This window comes from Lissotriton helveticus, chromosome 8 (genome assembly GCF_964261635.1).
Source record: "Lissotriton helveticus chromosome 8, aLisHel1.1, whole genome shotgun sequence".
Taxonomy (NCBI): Eukaryota; Metazoa; Chordata; class Amphibia; order Caudata; family Salamandridae; genus Lissotriton; species Lissotriton helveticus.
In genome coordinates this window covers 1,248,728,685-1,248,753,415 of record NC_136069.1, presented here as the reverse complement: position 1 = coordinate 1,248,753,415, position 24,731 = coordinate 1,248,728,685, and the positions used below count along the sequence as shown (strand labels likewise).

Sequence of the window (24,731 nt, the reverse complement as noted above, 5' to 3'; positions counted from 1 at the left end):
TGTAACATGGAGCCCAACGTCTGACTGCTTCGGATTTTTTTTTTGGGTGGGGAGGGCGTGGGGGGGGGGGGGGGGGTTGAGGGGTCTTAATGTTTACCTTCAAAATAACCATCATTACAAGTATACAGAGAGATCCATTGTAATTATGGTTAAAACCTCCTTCACGAAAAATTAGAAACCCCTATGCCTTTTGTGTGTTAGTCGAGCTTGACTTTTAAAAGGTAAAATCCCGATCGGTGGTTTCCCAGTTATAATTCATATTGTTTGAATGTGTTCTATTAAAATGGCAGTTCTTTCTGTTGCAATAGGAGCTAACTACAGAGAGACAGGTACACATCATCTCCGAGCAAATGGAGCCCCTCAACATGGGGGGCGGGGGCAGTTACTTTTGTTATAGCCGCACATGCAGCTTATGCATATGAAATGTTTTATTCATGGGTAGAGCTAGAGGGAGTTGATGTTAAAACATGACAATTTCTTTTATACCAACCAGTGGCAATTCCTAATGAATACAAAATATACCAATTCTTATAAGTTCCTCTTACATACCATGATCATCACAATTGGTTTACAGGTGCGGTACCACATACACAGACATGTCAGACTGGGCCCTTTTAGCAATGAAGGGGCTACCTTGGCAGATTATACACCATATCCACATCCAGGTCCACTAACTACAGCAGAGGTAGTATCACTATTAAAAAGTTAGTCAGGATGTGTAGCCAACGTTTACAATATTAATTAAGAACTTAAAATACTAGACAGGTTCCAGTAGGACCTATGGCACAGGGACAAGTTGACATTCAGGCAATATTAATAATAATAATACATTTTATAAAGCGCGACAGCTACCTCAAACAGAGGTGTCCCGGCGCTAATAGGACCACTGACTAATACGGTCATGGGAAAAAAACCCACAAAGCGTGATGAAATAGACTTCTGTATTGCTTGTAAGAACTAGTCAGAAACGGTCTACCCTCACACAACACCCCCAGATCAACATAGCATTATTATTACGGGTCTACCCTTAGAAATGGTGCCACACGCAGAGTAGTGTAACACGTGAGAAAGTTTTTACATGCATTTACACTACTACACATGGAACATCCTCTTTGGCCTTACTTCCAGAGGTGAGTAAACAGGTACAAAATGAACACAGAACTGTACAAACCCTGGAATTGGGAATGAAGTTAAATAGTAATTTTGCTACTATGTTCTCCATTAATTTAAATAATATTTATGGGGAAAGATCAGTGTTGGCTAGGAGTCAGGTATTGTTTCTGTTCCAGCACAGAAACTTAGGAGGAGTCTATGCATCACATTATGCTGAGCAAGTTAAACAACTATATAACTTGATAACTTCCATGTTTTCTCTGAAACATTGGACAGACGAACATATGAACATTCTGAGTGCTCTCCAAGCAGACATGCTTAAATCAAAATATTTACAACTAGGGATAACAAAACCAATTTAATTTTGATAATTGTACCAAGTACCCCCAGGAACACTTATGTAATCTACAACAAGGGACAGACAGTCCCCCACTGCATACAAATAACACTTGTACACAAATGCAGAATTATGTTTTATGTCCACGCTCATGACGAGCTGGGCTCGTCATGAGGTAGCCTCCTGCTACGCTGATGACGAGCCCAGCTCGTCATGGAACATTTGTTTTTGCATTTTCCAGCACACAACGGGAAAATGCACCGCATCGATGCGGTTAAAAGTCTACTGGCTTTAACACATACTTTTCACAATAAGTTGGTCAGGCCTACTGGCTTTGTCATAATAAACACATCAAACCTATGAAATCTGGTATGCTTTTCCCAATGAACTGCAGAAGACTGTATCCTTTAACATTGGCTAAACACACTGCCCAACACCGGACTATTCAAGTGCACATAAATTGGCAACACTCATGCATACAGTTGTTAACTTACAAATATGTAGAGAAATATAGCTTACAAAACAGTATACAGCCCCACTCAACAGGGCCTAACAAGAATCACATGGAAACCCTCCAGGGTTTTTGAGACTGGATGGCAAGCATCAAAACCCTTGACTACTAAGGTAATCTGTGAGATTGGGCAGAAGTGGCTCAAGGGCCCAGCTGGCACCAAGAGCAAACCGCCAGTGGTAGTCCAGGTGACAGGCCTCTCTGCTATGTGGGGTCCGAGGGCATGCCAGAGGGAGTCGGTAGAGATCCGAAGAGACAGACACCACAGGCATTGTGCCAGTCCTTGTATGGCTTTAAACCTGTTTTAGGGGTAGATATCCTTGCACACTGTGGTAAACTTTCAAAGAAAATCTTGAAGGTGTCTCAGAGAGCTCTGGATCTGCATCTGGTGGTGAAGAAATAAAGGATTGGATGTCAGCACGCAGGATTGGTGGTTAAATACGCTCCTCATGCCACTTCTGAGGTAGAACAGCATCAGTGCGGAGCCACACAGCGCCACCTTCTGGCAAGCAGAAGTACTATGGAAAAGTTTCTGGATCCAGTCGGATGGCTTGGGAATATTGAAAAGGTGAGGCATTTGCAGCTAGAAGTCTCTATCATAAACATAATTTTTATCTCCAGAGTTGTGAATTTAACACGGTGTCTCTTCTGTGCTACGCACAGATGTCAATATTGCATGGTACTGTGTACATACCATTCATTTTCCCTTTCTATCATCTACAGTGCGCGTTTACGAGGGATTTCTTTATTTCTATTGCAGTCCAGAAATAATTGGCATTCTCGTTTCTGTTCATTGGTCTATTTCTAATGTAAGAGGTCACTTATTTCCTGCAACATTTACATAGTTACATGCAAAATATCAGTTTCATAGTTCTATTTAAAATTAAAACTTTGGCATAATTTGGTCAACACCTGAAGTATTTATTCTCATATATCAAGACAGACAGTTTGGCATCTCCGCACCACTGAATTTCCTTTGATGTAATAGTAAGACTGCAGATTTACTACTTGTGACGTGGCTGATTTCATAAGGTCTGTATTCTGTCCGTATTCTGTCCTCCTGCCTCCTTTTTCTGCTCAGGTAATATAGTTACCTATTCCAGAGCCTTTTGGACTTTCGTGATTTATTCCTTCTATTAAGTCACATTAGAAAGATTATTTGGCTCCTGGCCCCATTACTAGTGAGCACTAATTGTGAACCTTTGTCAAACTTTGCAGAGTCTAGTCATACGTTTTTAGGTATACATCATTTCTTATTCCTGGTTCCAGGAACCTAGCTAATATTTATTCCTGTAAGTATCAGCAACATGTTCTCACGTGTGTGCTCATGCATACCATCAATCACTTCGAATGTTGATTGGTCTTATGCTTACTTCCAAGATTTCTCTCATAAAAACATTTCTAGTCCAGTCTTAGCCAGTGGCGTAACAAAACTTGAAGGGGGCCCCCTTGCAATGTATATGCAGCCCCCCCCTACTCCAGATCCAATCCAAAGGTCTCAGACCAGGGTCCTGTGCCCAAGGGGGGACTCCAGAGCTCGAGCCCCTGCACCGCGGGGGCTGTGTGGGCCTTTGTTACGCCACTGGTCTTAGCTCGACGTACATCTCTATTTTGGTGGTGGCATGACTGCAGTGAGTTACACATTGCCTCCACACTGTGGTGTTACAACAATGTTCAGAGTGGGGGTGCAGCCATCAGTGTTACAACACTGAAGTCATAAGGAATGTGAAAAATCCAAGTATCACACAAAGAACAAGTGAAGCAAATAAACCACGCCCATTAAGCAGGAGAAAGGTATGGGTGTAGTATGAAGCCAGAGGTGCATATATATTACCAAAGCAAGGTGTGGTAGCACACCCATTTAAAGGCAACACCTTTTCCATTGAAATAGCCTCTACATTTGCACAAAAAGCAGGTTTACTGATGAAAACCATATCTATTGTACAAAAGATAATTTATAGAACTTGGGTTTCAGCGAATATTGATCATTTGTGCATCACCAAGTAAAGTGTTTTGATTTGTTTTGATACTATTAAAATCTGTCCATCACACTTCAGAATTCCAAAAGATGTGCCTCATATGTACTTTCCTATCTTCTAAAATACTTTGAAATGTATAGAGCTCATTTACAGATATTTAAATGTTTTTGTGCGTTAAAAAAAGATTGGTATCCTACCTTCCATCCTTTCAAACTCCCTGTACCCCAGCCAGATTGTAATATAGTTCAGTTTACAAAACGCCTCTCAATCTCCACTCAAAAAAAGAAGAGTATACACCAATCTTCATGTTAAAAAATAAGCTGTAATTTGTCAGAATACATAGCCTGACATTTGACCTCTATTTTCTTTTTTAAAAATGTATCTTTATTGTTGATTCTCTTTCCAAACCTCAGCATAATTATTGTGGGGGTGCTGCAGCAATCCCCAACACCCCTGCTTGCAGCGTGCGTCCACAGAGCACTGCAGGTCTGAGGGATCCACCAATTCATATCCATTACATTTTGACCTCTAGTACTTACCCGTACTTGAAAAATATTACATCCCTCTCCCACTTGTTTCTATCTTATTTCTACACCGTTGCTTCATTCAAAGTTATGTCCGGATGATATCATCAGAACAATCAAGGAACTGAGATACTGCTGGCTAAGTGAACAGGAGCAGATGACCGAAATAACTATAGAACAGTGCAAAGCTGGAACGTCTTGGATGACATATATCCTTGCCACTCGTTTTTTAATCTAATGGTGTTCTTATGATCGGATTCCTTTTTTTCTTTTATTTTGGAATTTTGAACTTGCACATAAAATACAATACTTCACACACAATGTATGCCAAGGCAGGGAGCAATCTTAACATTGAATATACTGTAATTCTGAATATTCTATTATCGAACATTGAGGTGCACCATTGTCCCACCGTAAGATGTCGGAATAATAAAGCACCAGGTGCATACAGCATAGGGTGGGGTGCGGTGGGGGCAGGGCGGAGCGAGACTACTCTGTGGCTGTAGCAGACAGCCACTGCTCGGAGACTAGGGTCTCGCATGGAGATGTACACTTGCCGGCCTCGGTCACTGATAAAACCATGCTGCCCTGCCTTCTTTCCCTGTGAGCCTTTTCCTTCCCTTTATCATAATAAACTTAACTTCCCTTTCACTTATCTACCATGAGTGCCTCTGATTACTTCCACTACACTGGGTGGGACTCACTAGCGGTAAAAGAGCTGTAGGCACTGCGGATATTGGTTGAGGTGCACTGGGAGAGCTGTGTGCAAGAGAGTGCGCCTTTACCTGCTGCATCCGGGCAGACCGCACACAACCTACCAGAGCCTCCTTCGAGCCTGCAGCCTCCCCGGGCCTCTGGCCCCGCGCCTAGAGGTGCGTTCAGTGGGTCGTGCACCGGCTGCGTAGAGGAGCCTGCAGGGCGGGAGTCAGAGCTTCCAGGCGGGTCTGTGTGTCCTCTGGCGCCATCCGTCCGTCTTGGCTTTTAAACCAAACAGCTCTTTCCATTCTGGGGCTTTTAGTTTCGGTTTGAAGTCTCAGCATGCATGCGCTGCTGGATGAAAACCCAGCACCGGCAGCAGGTGAGGCACGGGGGAGTATCTCCACTCCCTACCCAGGCCGGGCATCACCCTCCAATCCATCATCCTTCCCCAGGCTGCTCGGCTCTGACATCCCGCATTCCTCGCCCTCGACCCGATCACTCTCATCCAACTTTGTACCCTGGCCCTCCCAGCTCTCAGGCCCTCTCACCTGATCCCTCTCATCCACCTTTGCACCCTGGCCCTCCCAGCTCTCAGGCCCTCTCACCCGATTCCTCTCACCCACCTTTGCACCCTGGCCCTCCCAGCTCTCAGGCCCTCTCACCCAACTTTGCACCCTGGCCCTCCCAGCTCTCAGGCCCTCTCACCCGATCCCTCTCACTCACCTTTGCACCCTGGCCCTGCTCTCATTGTGCACTGTTCACTAATGAGAGCAATATGCTCTGCGGAGCTTGATAGAGCTGGACTATCAGAGCTGCGCGCATGTTGCGTTATTAGAGCAAATGAATGTGCTACGGTCAGGGATTGAGGTGCACCGGCAGAGCTGTGTGTGCTATGAATGAACCTGTAGATTCCACTCAGACGTATCTGTGTGCGAGCGCCAAGACCAAGGTCTAACAGGTGTTTAGTTCAAGACAGTCCTCTTGATGAACAGACCACAAGTCGAAAGAATGTGTTTGTTATATATATATTGCTCTGACGCAGTTATCAGCCTTTGAAGCACAAATGTGAAAACTCAGTGAGCGAATTGATATAATGATAAAAATCAAGCTTGACGCTGTATGTCCTTGAAAACATATGTTTCCATAGAAAACAACTTAAAAAGAATTAGTGATTAGTGAGGACTGTGCCAGGGGTGTAACAATAACCCTGGCAGCCCTCGCAAGGGGGGGGGGGGGGGGGGGGGAGATCCACGGGTGCCCCTGGCATTGAGTACCAGTGGCAGGCATCAGGTCTAAGAGGCTAAGAGCTCCTGACTGGGTCCAGAGCGTGGCTCCTGCTTCTACTTACTTTGGTGTGGGCGCACAGTTTTCATGACGCCGCTGGACGGTGCCATGTGAATCGTACCTCTTCTGCCTGTAGCTTTGGCCTGTATGACCTGTGCAATGACTGTATGGTCCGAGTCCTGGGCATGTATAGTCTGTATCGCCTGAGTGATGACGTGCAATACCTGTGTGATAGTGGTTGGTATCTGTCCCGAGTCTGTATGGTCTGTAGCGCCTGATGATGACGTGCGATACCTGTAAGGTATCAGTCCTGAGTCTGCGTGGTCTGTAGCGCCTGAGGCATGACGCTTCTGTTTACGGTCTTAGCAAGTGGTATCTGTGTATTCTGTGGGAGTTATACTCCTATTTTTGGCTCTACCTGTTACAAGTAAGTATTCTGAGCCTGTAAAGGCTCTATGAAGATGAGGGATAGCTCTGCTGTCTGTGTGCTCTAGCTGTACAATAGCATAGCCTAAGTGGCAGCCCTGCTATTTATGGGTTTAGCCTGTAAGACTAAAAGCTGTGTAACATGAGGGATAGCGTTCCTCTTCTCACCCCCCCACCCCACCCCCGCGCCTTTAAGATGTGAATAAGCGAAAGGGTAGCTCTGCTGTCGATTTCCTGAGACTTTAAGACATGTATAAATAACTTGAGGGGATGTTTATGGCCAAAGCTTACAAGATCCTAGACTGTAAGAGCTGAGCCTATAATCAGTTAAAATTCCAAAGTCTTATAAACATCCACTGTCAGGTCCCGGACCTTGAGGGAATAGGGGCAAATGAGAGGTGGGGACTGGGGGTGACAAGGGATGGGGCAATGTGGGAGTTAGCACTGAAACCATTCTGTATGGGCCCGTTATTTGGCACTGGCGGACTCGGAGGAGGTCAATGATGGATTCATGGGGTAAGTCGTGAGGGGGTGACACCATGAGTTACCCGCACTGGGTGACACCAACCCTAGTGACGCCACTGCTGCAAGTGGCAGCCTTAGGGTTTGTATCGGGCTAAAACTCGTCTTGGGATCAAGGGTGTAATCAAGCTGGACTGTAACACGTACCATCCAGAAATTGAAAGTGTAAATATGTGCCGGTAATTCAGGGACATGCTTTCTGTGGAAACAGCAATAATTTTGCATTAACAATAATTTTGCCTCTCCCCCAACCTCCGTACAAGGTGTACGATCTGCAGCAGAACTTCATCAAACAGATTGTACAACTTAGAGCCCATTGGCTTGGCTGTGTAGTGTAACCGAAATGTGTTAAAGGAGCAAGCTCAGGTAGTTCATGCTGGTATGATACAAAGTCGGCGGCACGTGCCGCCTATTGCGATCCACAATAAGAACATAACTAATGGATCAGACTCTTGATTGCTGCCGAACTGTCCATTGTTAGGAGCACATCCTTTTTAGAACAGCCCACGTGATCAATGTCTCTTACTTGCATCATTTCTATGACAAACATTTCACTGGCCGACAACATAGGGTTGTGATAAAGGAAAAGAAGGTGAAAGCAATAAAATCTGAGCCACCTTCCTACTTGGCTTATGCCAAGCCCAGAGTGTACAATTAACTGTCTCGTACTAGGATGCTCAGTTTAAGCACTGTAGAGTCCTGTATTTTTTGTAATGTACCTTGTTCAGCCTGGAGCTCTTTCCATCATAACAAGGGCTCTACGGAGAGCCAGTTGAAACTAATATATAACGTCGCCAATATATAGCAAAGTGTGCCAAAAAAATATTGCTCCAGATTTCAGATTGAGAATACTCCTCTAGTAAAAGGTAGAGCAGCATAATTTAGCCTCCACTCTGTCACAATTATGCACTTATATACTCACATACAACCTTATATTCACTGTGGGCCCGATTCATAAAGGTAAGGTTAGACCAAATGTCTAATTTAGACCAAAGGTGTAACTTTATTACTTTTCGGTATTCACAAAAGTAAATTACTAAGAGTAAAGTTAGACTTTTGGTCTAACTTTACCTTTGTGAATATCGAAAAGTAGTAAGTAAAGTAAGATTTTTTAATCTAAGTTAGACTTTTGGTCTAATTTTACCTTTATGAATCAGACCCGGTGTTATTTCCTTAATGAGTGTGAAGCACTTAAATGTACTAATTGAAAGTAATCATTGTAGGGATTACAGTTATATAAACATGTGCACTGATTTTCAGTTAAAATATGTAATCATGTCTTTTATTCACATTTTGCATTTATTCTCAAAGTTATTATGCTGACTGCTGGGTTAACTTAGCCTGACTACAGGCCTCAACTGAAATATGCTTGGCTTTGTCAGTATGTTCTTTCCTGCTTTTGCAGGTGTGTTATTTCTTGTTAGCTAGAGAAAGGCTTAACATTTGCATTAGACTGCTGATAGCGAGTACTGAGGAGAGGAACTAGGCAGAGAACATGGAAGTCTAAAGGTCAGAAGAGACTTTCTGTTCATTGTTGTAGGAAGGTAGGATCCTTCTGCATGGTTACCCCCACTTTTCGCCTGGTGCCTAAGCTGTTTTTGACTAGTCTGATGGGGATCCTGCTAATCAGGACCCCAGTCTATCTGCTTTCTCCCTAAATTGCTGTGTTCAGTACTTGGGTACATCCCAGATTGGATACTGGGGAACTTATAAGTCCCTAGTATATGGTACTCATGTACCCCAGAGGCCTCCCATGGGCTGAAGCATGTATTATGCCACCAATGAGTGACCATTCAAAATTAAACTACAGGTCTGCCATTGCAGCCTGTGTAAGTTGGTGCATGCACCACTTACTAAAGATAAAGGTTTACTATATCTAAGGGTCACTGCACTTAAAAGCTTTAAGTCACCCTTACAGAGGCCTTTACAATCCTGAAAGCAGGGTGCTTGGTTCTAAGTGAGAGGGTGCCACTGCAAGAGCAGGACACGCCTGCAGCCTACTGAGTCCATCCTCCTGGGTTGTCCGTGAAGCAACCATATACTATATGGCAGGGCACCGCGTAATCGAGCGATGACCATCTCGAAAATGGCTACAACAAATCCTATCATGTTTGGTATCAACCATGTTGGAATCATACACCCCACACCATAAACGGTGTGAGAGGTAGGATTCCAACCACTGGACGAGCCCTCCATCAGTGTTCCCGGTACCAGCCTTCTAGTCCGTTAAGCACAAAATGGTTCCTGTCGACCAGACACACACATCTGCCCTCCTGCTGCTGAGCCAAACTCGAGCAGGGGAAGGGAGAACAATAGGCATCCTGTCACAGGGAGGTGTGACCACCTCTCAAACAGGATTTAGATTATTAGGGCTGGGTGCGCTTGCCAGCACCAGAAGGTCTGTTTGAGGGGCACATTTGGTTCCCTATGCATAGTCCAGTTCAAACCAGTCCTGGGAGTTGTTGGCTACCGCTCTGGTGAGAAACTGGACAAAGGACATGGGAGTAAACTCCCTCCTATCCAGACCCCCCTCCCCTCAATCTTCCCAACCCTTTCCTTAGGGTACTTAATGGCTTACCTGGGTGCGAGTCCTTAGATTAGTCGTGGGATAAGATTCAGAACTGAAACCACTAAACTTCCACCGTCTGGGCACTCCAGACTTTGTTGGAGCCCTACTGTCTCCCATTCAGTCTGCTGCATCGTCTGTGCCTGTGCACCATACAGGATCTGTGCAGGACCTTTGGAGCATCCAAGACACTTGAAGGAATCTCCCTTTAAGTGAAGGAGTCATTTCCCTACATTCACAGGCACCTCAACACTGCTGACCGGTCTGTTGATCCAGAGCTCCTGCGGACGCCGAAGGGTTTTCTATGCCCCTCAAGGCCTGAGCTGTCCTCTCACCAAATTTAAAGTCAGAATCCCTTGTGGGGGCTGCATTAACCGAACCTTTGTGCACAGTGTATGTTTTTCACATGAAAATACTTGTTGGCAACTTTGTGACAAGTGCATTGGGCACCAAGTAGCCCCAACCTCCGGCAATTTCTTCCACCAAGATCTTCAGCCACACTGCCTTGTGGGCACCGTGGCCTGCTCCTTTTGTTGAGCTGCTCGAGGTCCTTTCACGACTCCAGTGCCTCTGGCCTACGAGTCCATTTGAGGGTCACCTTTGTTTTCCTTAGGCTCCCCAAATTGCTCTGAGCCTTCCCTGACTCCCCTGCTTGTGGTGAGTCTCTTTGACCTTGCTGGTCCCAACCGTGCACCTTCAGACTTCCTGCGTGGGTTGCATTTGCCAAAGGCCTGTTGGTCCTCCCGCCGGACACCGACCCCCCTCGGCACTCAACATCCTTAGTGGGACAGCTCGTATTTGGGTCCTGGTTATCCTCAGCATCGCCTGGTCCTCACAGCTGCAAAGTTAAGGTCGTCATCTTTCCTGAAGCCCCTGACATCGGGGGCATTCATCTTCCAGGGCTCCTGGTCACTCCTGAGTGACAGACTCTGTACTCCTCTTCAGAAATCCACATTTGGATTCCTCCAGGCACTTTCCCCTCTTACAGCAGTGGCACTTTCCTGAAGTCCTCCATTGGCTTTGACGGCGGTTTCTGACACCTATGCACCTGGGATAGGTAACTTGGATACCACGGTATCAATGGGTGGGGTGGCTCTCCAACCTTCCGTCTTCCATGGGGTTTCAGTTTCAGGGTCCACTGGGAAGAGTACCTATTCTTTAAAAATCCAACCACGACTTGCACATAGACTTGTAAGGAGCACGCAATCGTGTTCACACACTGCACACACTCTGTGGGGTCCCTATCTACTTGTGTAGTTCTGTGGGTCCCCAGCAATTCTACGTCCTCTCAACATCGTCCTGACTCGAGTTGTGGTTCTTATACCACTTTCTTAATATATGGTTTCGTCACACCCCTAGGGCCCACTGTGTATTCGTGCTTTTTACTGTGATTTCCCTGCTAAAGTATTGTGTGTTTTTTGTCTGTGTCCGTGTGGGAGATACTGTAACATACTAGATAGAGTTATATAATGAATACATATTTGTATAAAAACTTTGTGTGGTTCTTTTTCATTTAATCTATACTAGAAGATTGCATTCTGGAAAAACAAGCTGCTTTACACGCCTTCAAGTCTAAACCTGAAGGCTGCTCTCCACAGCTACCACTTGGATAGCTTTCTAAGGTTGCCTTAGACCTCTTAAATCACCATCAGGGTTGTCTGGACTGGTGCAAGGTGCCCACCACTTACATTAGTGGGTATCATATACCATGCCAGCTTCTCACAATTGTGCACCAGGATGGCGAGATGTTCAAAGTTGCGGTCTACAGTTCCAGGTTCAATGCTACGGGAAACTTAAAGGATGGTGCAGACACTCCTCTCAACTAATGATTTGGTTGGTTCCTGTTTGTGTGAGAAATATAAGAATGTTTCTGAAACTCCTGATGTCTTAACTGGTGTCCCCACAGTTGGTAGATTCAGCTTTGTTCTTGACTTGGAGAGGTACAGTTGTTTATGCTAAACACTTTCCCCTTCTTTTCGAAGACATCTACAGAAGTCTATACAATGCTGACACCTTCTAAACTCCCTAAATAGAATCTCAGGTTAAATCATCCTGTAATTGATTTATATTTAGAAGATCGAAGGGAAGTTTCTTTATGGGGCACTTATTTACTATACTTTCTATATTGTTGTGGTGGTCACTATGCTGTACCTCATCTTATTACAGCTTATTACAGCTTAACCTACTAAGAAATTTCAGTTAACCAGCTGTATTGTTGGATCTTATGAACATATTTTTTATTCTGCTTCTATAGTGGATTGATCAATATCCTAAAATAACTCAATTTAACCATAATTAGTGATTCCTGGTTGTTATTGTGGAGTCACTTTGGCTTCACAAGTTAGAATTGTATGGCTGATGCTTTCTCTCTTATGGAGACCAATGGGGAAAAATCCTTGGTGACTACTAAAAGACAGATGTAAGTACCAGCGTGCTGTTACATGTTAGCAAATGGAACTAGAATACCCCCGCAGGAACCCTAGACTGTCCAAAGTCGAGTTCTAGCCATTAAAGCCCATGTCTCGGTTCAGAGGATCAGCGGAGTTCCAGCGGTTCAGAAAAAGAGTTGTAATGGTAGAGTAGTGAGCATTATTAATAGTGTTGCATGTTGTAATTGTGCATGGCAAGCTTGTGGTATTTTGTTAAGATTGTGTGGTGTGATGCGATTACATTTTCACGGTAGTGTAGATGGGAACACACTTAATGCTGAGCAGCTGAAGTTATCGGGCTGGTCATAGCCCAAGATCCCGGGAGAAGTGTTGTAATTTGTCGGCTAGGTTTTCTGGTGTCAAATGTAAGGTACTATAATTTCCACAATTTAGATAGGAACATATAAGTTTTTGTGACAGTGAATTGTGATTGGTGTGGTATATCCTGTTGCGCAAAGGAGAAACTTCATTAATCAAGGTGATTTCCCACTGGTTGAGGTTTCATGTGAGTATGTCTGGGTAGGTCGGAAAGTGTTATTCCGGACTAATTCTTGTGTGATTGACTACTTTGATAACTTTAGTGAAGCAGACAAAAGTTATTTGCTAAAATCACTTAGTCTGTCCATTATCCTCGCTTAGCGTTAAGGAAAAGAGTGCACTCATAAAATGTGTGAAGGAGGGTGAACTGCTAAGAGGAGTGAGAAGTACGTCATATGGTGCTGCACTGGGATTGGACGGTTGGCATTATGGCTGCATTGTTATTGGTTGGTTGAGTCATAGCGAGCTGCACTGTGATAGGTTGGAACAAGAGGCTCCGTGCTGACATTGGTTGTTGCCTTCAAATGAGAGCGGTGGTTAAAAGATTATTCCCAGTTTTGAAACAAAATTCTATTTGCGATTGTTGATATTACAGTTGGAAAACTGAAATGTTTCAGGGTTATCGGAGATTTGATTAATGGAGATGTGAGGGTTCCTGTTTGAGTAGAAGAGGCACCGCCAGAAGGAATGGCAGGTCATTATACAGCCATAAATGTGGAGCTCCACACATGCATTTGGTTGAGTCAATGGCATAAGATCACAGAAAATTAAGGTGCTTTGAGATTTCCTCACTATGGCACATTTACTTAGAATATTATTGAAACTCTGAGAAGGGTATTGTACGAGATTAAGCCATCCCCGAGACCCGCACAGTATGAGGCACTTAATGCATGGTAGTGTGCGTCTCATGTTAAAGAAAAAGATTGCTATCAGTGTAAAGTAAGGCAGACAGTGTGCAGCTACGCTGAAGCCAGGTGGGATGCAGAACATCAAAAATGACAAGCTGGAATAATTGAGGCAACTAGTCTACACCCTGCATTGACGAGTGAGGAACCTCAGAAGGAGAAGAAGAAAAAATTAGGAAGAAATAGAGGGTGTAGAGGGCACAGGCGAAGATAGTGATTCTAGGGATGACTTTCTGAATGTGTTATTGTCAACCCGTCCACCGCTTTATAACATGGCCCAATCTGGAGGGATGAGTAGTGCTGTTTAGGCCGCCAATCAGAGTGCGGGACTCACAGGAGCTTCTCTCACCTGCAGGTGCAAGATGACAGACATTAACAGAGGCCCTCTCTGCAAATCAGATTGCTCTATTATTTATAGTTGCGGAAAAGCCAACCCTAAATTTATCTGTGCTTAGCGTTATGGTGGCTTCGTACAGAGCAGTCCTTTGTGGCTTGAAGAATTTGCTCTCTAACCATAGAAATAAACTTCCTGACTTATAAAAGGATACTCTGCCTGCATAGCTGATGGATTGAAGGAGTGAGAGAGTAACACTTACCCTGACACAGGCCAGAAAAGCATGTTGGATCTTGGCCATAACGAGGAATTTTAAGTATTTCTACTGTTCGGGGACCCGTGTCTCGCTATACTGGATTTGCTGGATTCCACATCTGCAAATTAGCAAGCGCGGGATTCCAGACCCATTAGAGTCCACTGGGATGAATGTCTTTCATCCCAGTATTGCAACATCACTAGCCATCTCTGGTATCCTCCCTTACTCTAGGGTCTTGCTATCACCTGCATTAGACTAAATAGCTACTGTACTGTTGCCATGCAGCTCTTACTAGGGTGATGAGAAAGCAGTAGGCAAAGAGAAGAATGGTAAGGGTTGTTCCACAAGGTAGCTCAAACCAATTAAAAACATATAGTAAAATGTAATAAATAAAATGACACCAGAATGATAAAAGTCTAATCAGTAGAACCGGAGATATGCAATTTCAAAGCTTTATGTAAGTATAGGGCCTAAAAGCACAAAATGGCACTCACAGGCATCTGGTTGTAATAGACCAGTCACAAACTCAGGCTCTGAAACAAGTCCCAGGATGCTTGTTTCCGGTCCAGGGAGGACCTGGCTTGGCAGTTCAGGCTGGACTGTTCCCACAAGGAACAGGGTCAAGATTGATTTGCATATGGCTGGGTCCAAACTGGGGTGGTGTGGTGAGCAAAAGAATGATGGATTACACCCAGATCCTTGTGACTGGGGGCAGTGGCGTCACTAGGGTTGGTGTCACCCAGTGCGGGTAACTCATGGTGTCACCCCCTCACGACTTACCCCATGAATCCATCATTGACCTCCTCCGAGTCCGCCAGTGCCAAATAACGGGCCCATACAGAATGGTTTCAGTGCTAACCCCCACATTGCCCCATCCCTTGTCGCACCCAGTCCCCACCTCTCATTTGCCCCTATTCCCTCAAGGTCCGAGACCTGACAGTGGATGTTTATAAGACTTTGGAATTTTAACTGATTATAGGCTCAGCTCTTACAGTCTAGGATCTTGTAAGCTTTGGCCATAAACATCAAACTTATCCCCTCAAGTTATTTATACATGTCTTAAAGTCTCAGGAAATAGACAGCAGAGCTACCCTTTAGCTTATTCACATCTTAAAGGCGCGGGGGTGGGGGGGGGGGTAGAGAAGAGGAACGTTATCCCTCATGTTACACAGCTTTTAGTCTTACAGGCTAAACCCATAAATAGCAGGGCTGCCACTTAGGCTATGCTATTTTACAGCTAGAGCACACAGACAGCAGAGCTATCCCTCATCTTCATAGAGCCTTTACAGGCTCAGAATACTTACTTGTAACAGGTAGAGCCAAAGATAGGAGTATAACTCCCACAGAATACACAGATACCACTTGCTAAGACCGTAAACGGAAGTGTCATGCCTCAGGCGCTACAGACCACGCAGACTCAGGACTGATACCTTACAGGTATCGCACGTCATCATCAGGCGCTACAGACCATACAGACTTGGGACAGATACCAACCACTATCACACAGGTATTGCACGTCATCACTCAGGCGATACAGACTATACATGCCCAGGACTCAGACCATACAGTCATTGCACAGGTCATACAGGCCAAAGCTACAGGCAGAAGAGGTACGATTCACGTGGCACGGTCCAGCGGCGTAATGAAAACTGTGTGCCCCCACCAAAATAAGTAGAGGTAGGAGCCGCGCTCTGGACCCAGTCAGGAGCTCTTAGCCTCTTAGACCCGATGCCAGTCACCGGTACTCAGTGCCAGGGGCCCCCCTGGAGCTCGCGCCCCCCCCCCCCCCCCCCGGCGAGGGCTGCCAGGGTTATTGTTACACCCCTGGCACAGTCCTCACTAATTCTATTTAAGTTGTCTTCTATGGAAACATATGTTTTCGAAGACATGCAGCGTCAATCTTGATTTTTATCATTATCTCAATTGGCTCACTGAGTTTTCACATTCGTGCTTCAAAGGCTGATAACTGCGTCAGAGCAATATATATATATATATATATATATATATATATATACATATATAACAAACACACTCTTTCGACTTGTGGTCTGTGCATCAAGAGGACTGTCTGGAACTAAACACCTGTTAGACCGTGGTCTTGGCGCGCTCACAGATACGTCCGAGTGGAATCTACAGATTCATTCAGAGCACACACAGCTCTGCCGGTGCACCTCAATCCCTGACCGTAGCACATTCATTTGCTCTAATAACGCAACATGCGCGCAGCTCTGATAGTACAGCTCTATCAAGCTCCGCAGAGCATATTGCTCTCATTAGTAAACGGTGCACAGTGAGAGCTGGGCGGGCAGGGCCAGGGTGCAAAGGTGAGTGAGAGGGATCGGGTGAGAGGGCCCGAGAGCTGGGAGGGCCAGGGTGCAAAGGTGGGTGAGCGGGCCTGAGAGCTGGGAGGGCCAGGGCGCAACGGTGGGTTAGAGGGGCTGAGAGCTGGGAGGGCCAGGGTGCAAAGGTGGGTGAGAGGAATCGGGTGAGAGGGCCTGAGAGCTGGGAGGGCCAGGGTGCAAAGGTGGGTGAGAGGGATCGGGTGAGAGGGCCTGAGAGCTGGGAGGGCCAGGGTGCAAAGGTGGGTGAGAGGGATCAGGTTAGAGGGCCTGAGAGCTGGGAGGGCCAGGGTGCAAAGGTGGGTGAGAGGGCCTGAGAGCTGGGAGGGCCAGGGTGCAAAGGTGGGTGAGAGGGATCGGGTGAGAGTGCCTGAGAGCTGGGAGGGCCAGGGTGCAAAGGTGGGTGAGAGTGATCGGGGCGAGGGCGAGGAATGCAGAATGTCAGAGCCGAGCAGCCTGGGGAAGGATGATGGATTGGAGGGCGATGCCCGGCCTGGGTAGGGAGTGGAGATACTCCCCAGTGCCTCACCTGCTGCCGGTGCTGGGTTTTCATCCAGCAGTGCGTGCATGCTGAGACTTCAAACCGAAACTAAAAGCCCCAAATTGGAAAGAGCGGTTTGGTTTAAAAGCCAAGACGGACGGATGGCGCCAGAGGACACACAGACCCGACTGGAAGCTCTGACTCCCGCCCTACAGGCTCCTCTACGCAGCCGGTGCACGACCCACTGAACGCACCTCTAGGCGCGGGGCCAGAGGCCCGGGGAGGCTGCAGGCTCGAAGGAGGCTCTGGTAGGTTGTGTGCGGTCTGCCCGGATGCAGCAGGTGAAGGCGCTCTCTCTTGCACACAGCTCTCCCAGTGCACCTCAACCAATATCCGCAGTGCCTACAGCTCTTTTACCGCTAGTGAGTCTCACCCAGTGTAGTGGAAGTAATCAGAGGCACTCACGGTAGATAAGTGAAAGAGAAGTTAAGTTTATTATGATAAAGGGAAGGAAAAGGCTCACAGGGAAAGAAGGCAGGGCAACATGGTTTTCTCAGGGACAGAGGCCGGCAAGTGTACATCTCCGTCCGTGACCCTAGTCTCCGAGCAGTGGCTGTCTGCTACAGCCACAGAGGAGTCGCGCTCCGCCCTGCCCCCACCGCACCCCACCCCACCCCGCGGCGCTTCCTTACCTGCTGGCACTGGTGATGATGGGCGAAGAAACAGCAGTGGCAGTGCTTAAATTTTAAGCACGTGTAGTGGTGGGCGTGGGCAGTGGGCTCTGCTCTGGGCTAATGAAAACAGTGGGTTCTGGAGCAGCCACGTCACGTGAGTGACGCTTCCAACGTCGTTGACGTCCGGACGCTGACATCGTATTCTAGCTAAAATGTAATTGGACAATAGCAGTGCAGAGAGACATAGAATCGATGGTGTCACCCCATGTGATGGTGTCACCCGGTGCAGTCCGCACCCCCCTAGTGACGCCACTGACTGGGGGTGAATGTTTGCATTGTCCAGCATTCCTTCCATCAATTGTTTCTTTTGCATATGTTGCCCTAAGTGGGAAGGGTATGCCCAGACAGGGGTAAGGTGCTCACTACACCACTGGATTCAAACTGACCTGGCTGATGAATGGTGATGCTCTGAAACCGGTCCCAGATCCTTGTGACTGGGGTGAATGTTTGCATTGTCCAGCATTCCGTTCATCAATTGTTTTTTTTGCGTATGTCGCACTAAGTGGGAAGGGTATGCCCAGATTTGGGTCCAGTGCTTACTACACCACTAGATTCAAGCTGGCCTGGCTGATGAAGGGTGATTCTCTGAAATCGGTACCAGGATGCTTGTTTCCGGTCCAGGGAGGGCCTGGCTTGGCAGTTCGGACTGGACTGTCCCCAAAAGGAACAGAGTCAAGACTGATTCGTATATGTCTGTGACCAAACTGGGGTGGTGTGGTGAACAAAAGAATGATGGATTAAACACAGATCCTTGTGACCTGGGGTGAATGTTTGCATTGTCCAGCATTCCGTCCATCAATTGTTTCTTTTACAAATTCAGGCAAACCACAATGGAGCATGTGCCAGATACAGGGACCATCTTAGTCTTGCTGAAAAAGTTACCTTTTCAAATTCTGGTGCAAAGAGTCTAGTTTGCGTCGGAGGATGCAGGGAGGAGCAAGGAGAGCATTGTGAGTAGTGGTCACTGATTCATTAAGAGCAGACCTGTCACAGCGGCTGGTCTTTGCTCTAACACAAAGGTTCGGTAGGACGTCACAGACGGCTGTTACTGGAGCTTTGCATTGGCAGTCACCATGGGCAGTCGCTGCTGTAGTGAGATGTGCAGATCTATCATTGCCGTCATTGCTGGTAGTCATGGTAGCCCGAATAGTCGGGTTCACCAGAGCTTCCCGTTGACGGTTGTCCCGGGTGGTGGAGTCTCGACATGAATGAGTCTTTTCACAAAGAGTCAAACCTCAGTATTTCCCCTTCTTTACAGAAGAGTGCATCCTCATGCTAGAGAAGGGTACAGAACCTTGTGAGGCACATCTTAGGGATCAGGGACTCACTAGCAGAAGCCAGCAGGTCTGATTAGCTGGGCAGATGCAGGACAGGTCTCTGGAGCTTGTTATGTTCCTGTACCTCACCAGGTAGCCCTTTGAGTCACTCAAGAGGTCCTGGGGTCAAGGAGCAGGCCCAGGCTTCCTTCTTTACAGCAAGGCAGCAGGGTAGCCCTTCCAGCAGCAAGCCAGTCCTCCTTCTGAGTCTTCCAAAGATCTAGAAGTGATCAGATCAGTGGCTCAGGAGGGTTTAATATTTATACCTGGTGCTAGCCTTTGAAGTGGGGGACTCCCTAAACTACCTTCACAACTGGTTCTGGAACATTCTCCCTTGCCCTGTTAAGGCTTCAAATAGCATATGGTGACAAAAATTAGTGTCAGGTTTCTTTGCGTGGGAGCCCTTTGAAATGCAAGTGGGGCAGGGAGCAAATCTGCATCAACGATCCTGGCACGGTAGTCCATCCTGTCAATGCCTAGTCACCCTTTATCTTACTGTCTTGGGGAGGGGGGGGGGGGGAGTACACAAAGGTCAACTTCCAAACTATTCAGTCATGTGACCTAACACAGGCAGTAGGCACCAAATGGTTAGGACAAGAAAATGCCTACTTTCTAAAAGTAATATTTTCAGAATTGTAACTTGAAATGAGACTTTACCATAAAATGGGATTTTAAATTACAATTCATTTAAGTGGACACATAGTTTTCCTATATGCTGCAAACTGAAGTTATAACTTTTTAAGTGTAATAAGGTAACATATTGTTATCCTATGGGGAGATAAAAGTATCTTTAGGAGTTTTTCACTATCGGAAAATGTAAACCTTAAGCCCAAAAGGCCTACGTTTTTAATACTAATACAGTGCACCCTACCCTATCAGCCTTTCAGGCCTATCTTAGGGGTGACTGATATGTATAAAATAGAAAGGTTTAGGCCTGGCAAGAAGTTTATTTTGCCAGGTTCAAATAGCAGTTAAAACCGCATTACAGGTTGCAGTGGCAGGCTTAAGGCACGTTTTATAGTGCTACCTTTAGTGGGTGGCATAATGAGGGCTGCAGACTGTACCATTTAACTTACAGGTCCTGGGTACATGTACTATTTACTTGAGACTTAAAACGAAATTAAATGTGCCAATTAGGTTCAGGTCAATTGTGGCATGTTTAGGGAGAGAGCACTGGCACATGAGCAAGGATTAGCAGTGGTAAAGTGCACAGAGTCCTAAAACTGTAGAAAATCAATTCAACAAAACAGGAGGGGACAGTGTAAAATATTTGGGGACTCCCATCTAAGGGTGTCAGGTCTAACAAGTCTTATTCTGTGTTTGGACTTTGAAAATTGTTAGCAAGATATCTCCAAAGCTCCAGAGGAACCAACCCAATTCAAATATCCAGCATTCCGTTCAACAGTGGCGGCTACAATCAGCAGCTACTGACCAGGGAAGTTCATTTCTGCATTGAGACTAAAAACTTTGAGTGAATCTTTTAGACTTTCACCTGGACCAGTCCGCTGACCAAGTTTGTCAGCCTTAAATCTCACTTCGGTTCTGGTCTGCCGCTTCTATAGACTATCATTAGTGCTTTGCTGTGGTTTTCAAATATATATTTTTTAATTCTCATCTCCAGCTTCACTAATTTGATTTTGTTGTTGTCATCTTATTTTGCTCCTAAAACTATTGTCTTCATTTAAAAATTGGTTATGGAATTTGATCACGTTTGGATAACTTTTTCCACTGCGTACGCACTGCTTAAATACCGAACACATGTCCTTTAAAATAAGCCCAACTGCTTTGCAGCACATTACCAGGGATTGAGCACACGTTTATTTAATTTAATTTGTGTGACATCCAGCAGGTGGCGGCCATATCCTTTGAGGTGGGTACTTGTACTCCCACATAATCAATACACTGCCTGGAGTCCAATTATGAAATTTGGATAATTTCTGGAGGCATATATGGGTCGCGTTTTGACCATAGCTCAATGTTAAGTTCTCATGTGAGGCACGCACTCTTTATATTTCAATCTGCCTCGCGGAAGTGATCTTTCCAGTCCACTCTTCAGTCTTGCAGCAGAAGAAACTCGCTAGAAGACCAGGTATAAATGCCCATTATCCTCACAAACGGAGGAAGGCGAAACACTCCTCTGCAAAAACTCTCCGCCCAGAAATGTTACCCTGTGCTAGAGGATTACTTGGTGAGTCAGTAATGTTCTGCAGTGAGAAGGACATAGATAGGTAGTCTTCTGCTCTGATCCTTACAGAAACCCCTCAGTTATAATTGTACTTTAATTCTTTAGAAGCTTGTTCCCAATCGTGCATTTTCCAGTGCTACCCATCATGGGATAGAAAGTGGAGTACAGCATCTGACCTGCTGCATAGCTAGTCCTTTTGAGTCCAAGCGACAACCCTTCAACTGCACTTCTACCGGAGGCCCTAAGGGTTTGGAGAATGCTTTTAAGCTATAAAAGGCTTTCCGATTATTAATTAAACAGGACCACGGATTCTTGGGAAAAAGATAGGCTCGTTTTCAGAGAAGAACATTATACAAAGATTCTAATAACTAAATGAAACATCACTGTAATTGCTTACACGTTCTTTTTATATCCAATTGGCAAGCGAAAAAAAATATTCTTCGCACAAAGAAAGAGCCCTTGACCCGTGAAAATCCTATTGCATTCGTTTTAAATTTAATCAATTTTCCACATGTGAGATGCAAAGAAGGTAGCGCAATCTAAAAACAGCATGGCCATCACAGTCTTCAAGTACATGGAAGAAATAATGGTCTGAAAATACTAAGAACTGCAAACAAAACCTCTGAAAAATCATTAAGAGATCTGCCAAGACAAGAATACAAAAACATTCACGCAGATCTTGATTTCATTCAGTCTACAAAAGGCACGCTAGCAGAAGGCTAGAGTGGAGGTTACATTTCATCTCTGAGTATCAACCGCGCACTGTACCTTGCTCCGCTGCAACAGAGAACCACAGAGAATGTCTCAGAAGTCCGCGTCCATATAAAAAATAACAAGAGGAAAGACAACACAAAGTTTGTGAACCAACAGAATAAGTTGTAAAATAACACTCAAGGCTAGTGTGCCAAGAGAAGGAGGATGATCGTGCTGAAACTGTCCTCCGCCTACTTAGCCTTAACCATGACAAGGGTGTAGACCACTCCACATTCCTTTCCAGAAATCAGGCATGAAGTCACTATCACTCTTTAGGGAGTGCAACAAAAAAAAGTCAAGACCAGAGTTAAAATAGATTAGTTGTGTTACGTAAAGTGAAGCACTATTGCAAAACGTTGTTGATAGAGTACTGCAACTCAAGAAAATGGGTGCTTAAGTGGAGTGTGAGACAAATCAGCGGTAAAGCTTTACGAACATCAAATTAATAAAATAAATATAACTACTGAAACTGAAAGCCACTTAACATGTTAATTGTAACCCATCATTAGAAAGTAAGGAATAGTTTGAAACTATCATTCATTATGTAGTATGTGATCAAGGATCTCACCTTACCAGCTATTCTAAAGACTTGATTTGCATATAGCTGGTGCCAAACTGAGGTGGCATGGTGGGCAAAAGATTGATGGGTTGGAAAGCTACCCAGAGTGATTACCAGTGGTTAGACAAATTGCAAGCATTCTCCCACCACCTTTTGTGTGTTTAATCTATGGAATTGACCCTTTAAATTAAAGAGGCCATTGTTCGAGCTGTCAGCCTTAGGGTGGTCTTCCCCCAAACATTCTGCCTAACTACTCCATTTTTTCTTTTTGCTGGCCTTAGGACTCTGTGCACTTTGCGAATTAAATGATAATGGTGGGCCTGCAGCACTCATTTTGCCACCAACTTAAGTAGCCCTTTAAACAGGTCTCAGACCTGCCATAGCAGCCTGTGTGTATTTTAAATTTTCATTTCACCTGGCAAACTGAACAGCTTGCGGTACTCAACAAGTGCTCGCTTGACTTGATCTTATTACTAATCGAAGAATTGTCCAAAACAATTAAAGAATTGGAGGATGAAATTGATGTCATCAAGGATGATCTCTCTATGAGATGTGAAGCTGAATTTTGGCAAGCTACACTAGAAGACCTAAACAATAAACTTGATATCTATGGCAAAGATATCCAGGAAAGAAAGTTGAGAAAATACCGCTGCGACACAAATGATTTCAAGCTCAACGAGGTTTACACCTGGGCAGAGGTGTATGCTCGCAGACGCCCGTATCAAAAACATCTTCTCAAGAGTCAGTCGTCGCAGATGAAGAATTGGACTCAACCAGACCACCGTTGGTTGTCCACAGTGAAGCAATTCTTACAAGTTCACAGGATGGAGCAGGATCATCTTCTACACATGCCCAATCTTCAGAATCGGCTTATTTTTAGGGAAGGGCCCCACAGGAGGAAAAGCCCCAGATCCAAAAAAACAAGGCGCAGCCAAAGAAAAGGAGAAAGAACAGGAAGCAAGAACATTGAGAAGCAAAGGGAAACCCTCTTAATCAACATTTCATCTCTTCAGTTGACACCTGTCCAGGAACAAGTTTTATAATAAAGGTACATCATTCGTACCGACATATCACACCAACCAATTAGAACTGGAGGTCTCTATTTTTAAATTTATGCATCAACTGAGAGTTAGAAAAATGTTCACAAATGTTGTTCCAACTTTGGACAACATTACACCACCAAGTCAAGACATTGACCCTGAACTTGCTTCTTTCAAACCCAAGAGTCTTTTCATGCAACCTGTTTCTCATAAGTCACTTGATTTGTTTGAAAATTTGATTAGGCAGGATCTCTCTAAATTAAATCTCCATCCTTATGTCAAATCTAATTTGAAAAAATACGAACTCAACATACTACGCAAAATGGCTAGCGACGAAAGTATCACCTTCCAAAAGGCACACAAGGGCGGAGCCCTAGTTATAATAGATACCTGTTTTTATGAACAAAAAGTAGCAGATCACTTATCTGACATTACTACCTACATCAAATTGGACAATGACCCCACCACAATGATTATGGATACCTTGTATCGAATTCTGGATCACGCAGAAGACATGTCATGGATAAACAACAGTTTACGCAGTTTTCTGACAGTACTTCATCCACGGAAACCGAGATTGTACATGCTCCTTAAAGTGCATAAAAGCCTAATTGACCCACCGTTCCGTCCGATCGTGTCCGGGTGGGACTCCATTTTCGCGCCTGCGGGACGATTGGTGGATCATTATCTGCAGAAATGTGTTCAAATCTAGAGGACTTATGTTCAAGACACAACTCACTTTCTAAATCGTTTGCAAGAAATTCAAGACCCGTTTTCACCTGCTTGGCTGATGTGTACAATTGATGTCACATAATTATACACGTCAATCCTCTTGAAAGAAGGCATAGACGCTTGTGAATGGGCATTGTTACAAATGCCCACCATGAGCATTGAAAAAGTTTTTTTACTTGAGTTGCTAACATTCTGTCATCAGCATAGTTACCTCAAGTGGAAAGATGATTTTTATTTACAAGTAAGTGGAACCTCAATGGGTTTTTCGGGGGCTCCCTCGTATGCCAACACTTTTATGTCACAGTTTGAGAACTATCACATTTTTCAAGAAGATCAATGGAGCTCCAATCTGGCGTTTTACGTCAGATTCATTGACAACATTTTTTTAG

The 24,731-nt window shown here is 45.1% G+C and overlaps 1 protein-coding gene across 2 annotated transcripts in view; it reads right to left on the bottom strand.

Annotated features, from left to right (window-relative positions):
- Positions 1-24,731, bottom strand: part of OCA2 (OCA2 melanosomal transmembrane protein) — a 1,149,362-nt gene that overhangs the window by 239,697 nt on the left and 884,934 nt on the right. The gene's annotated exons all lie outside the window — the stretch shown is intronic.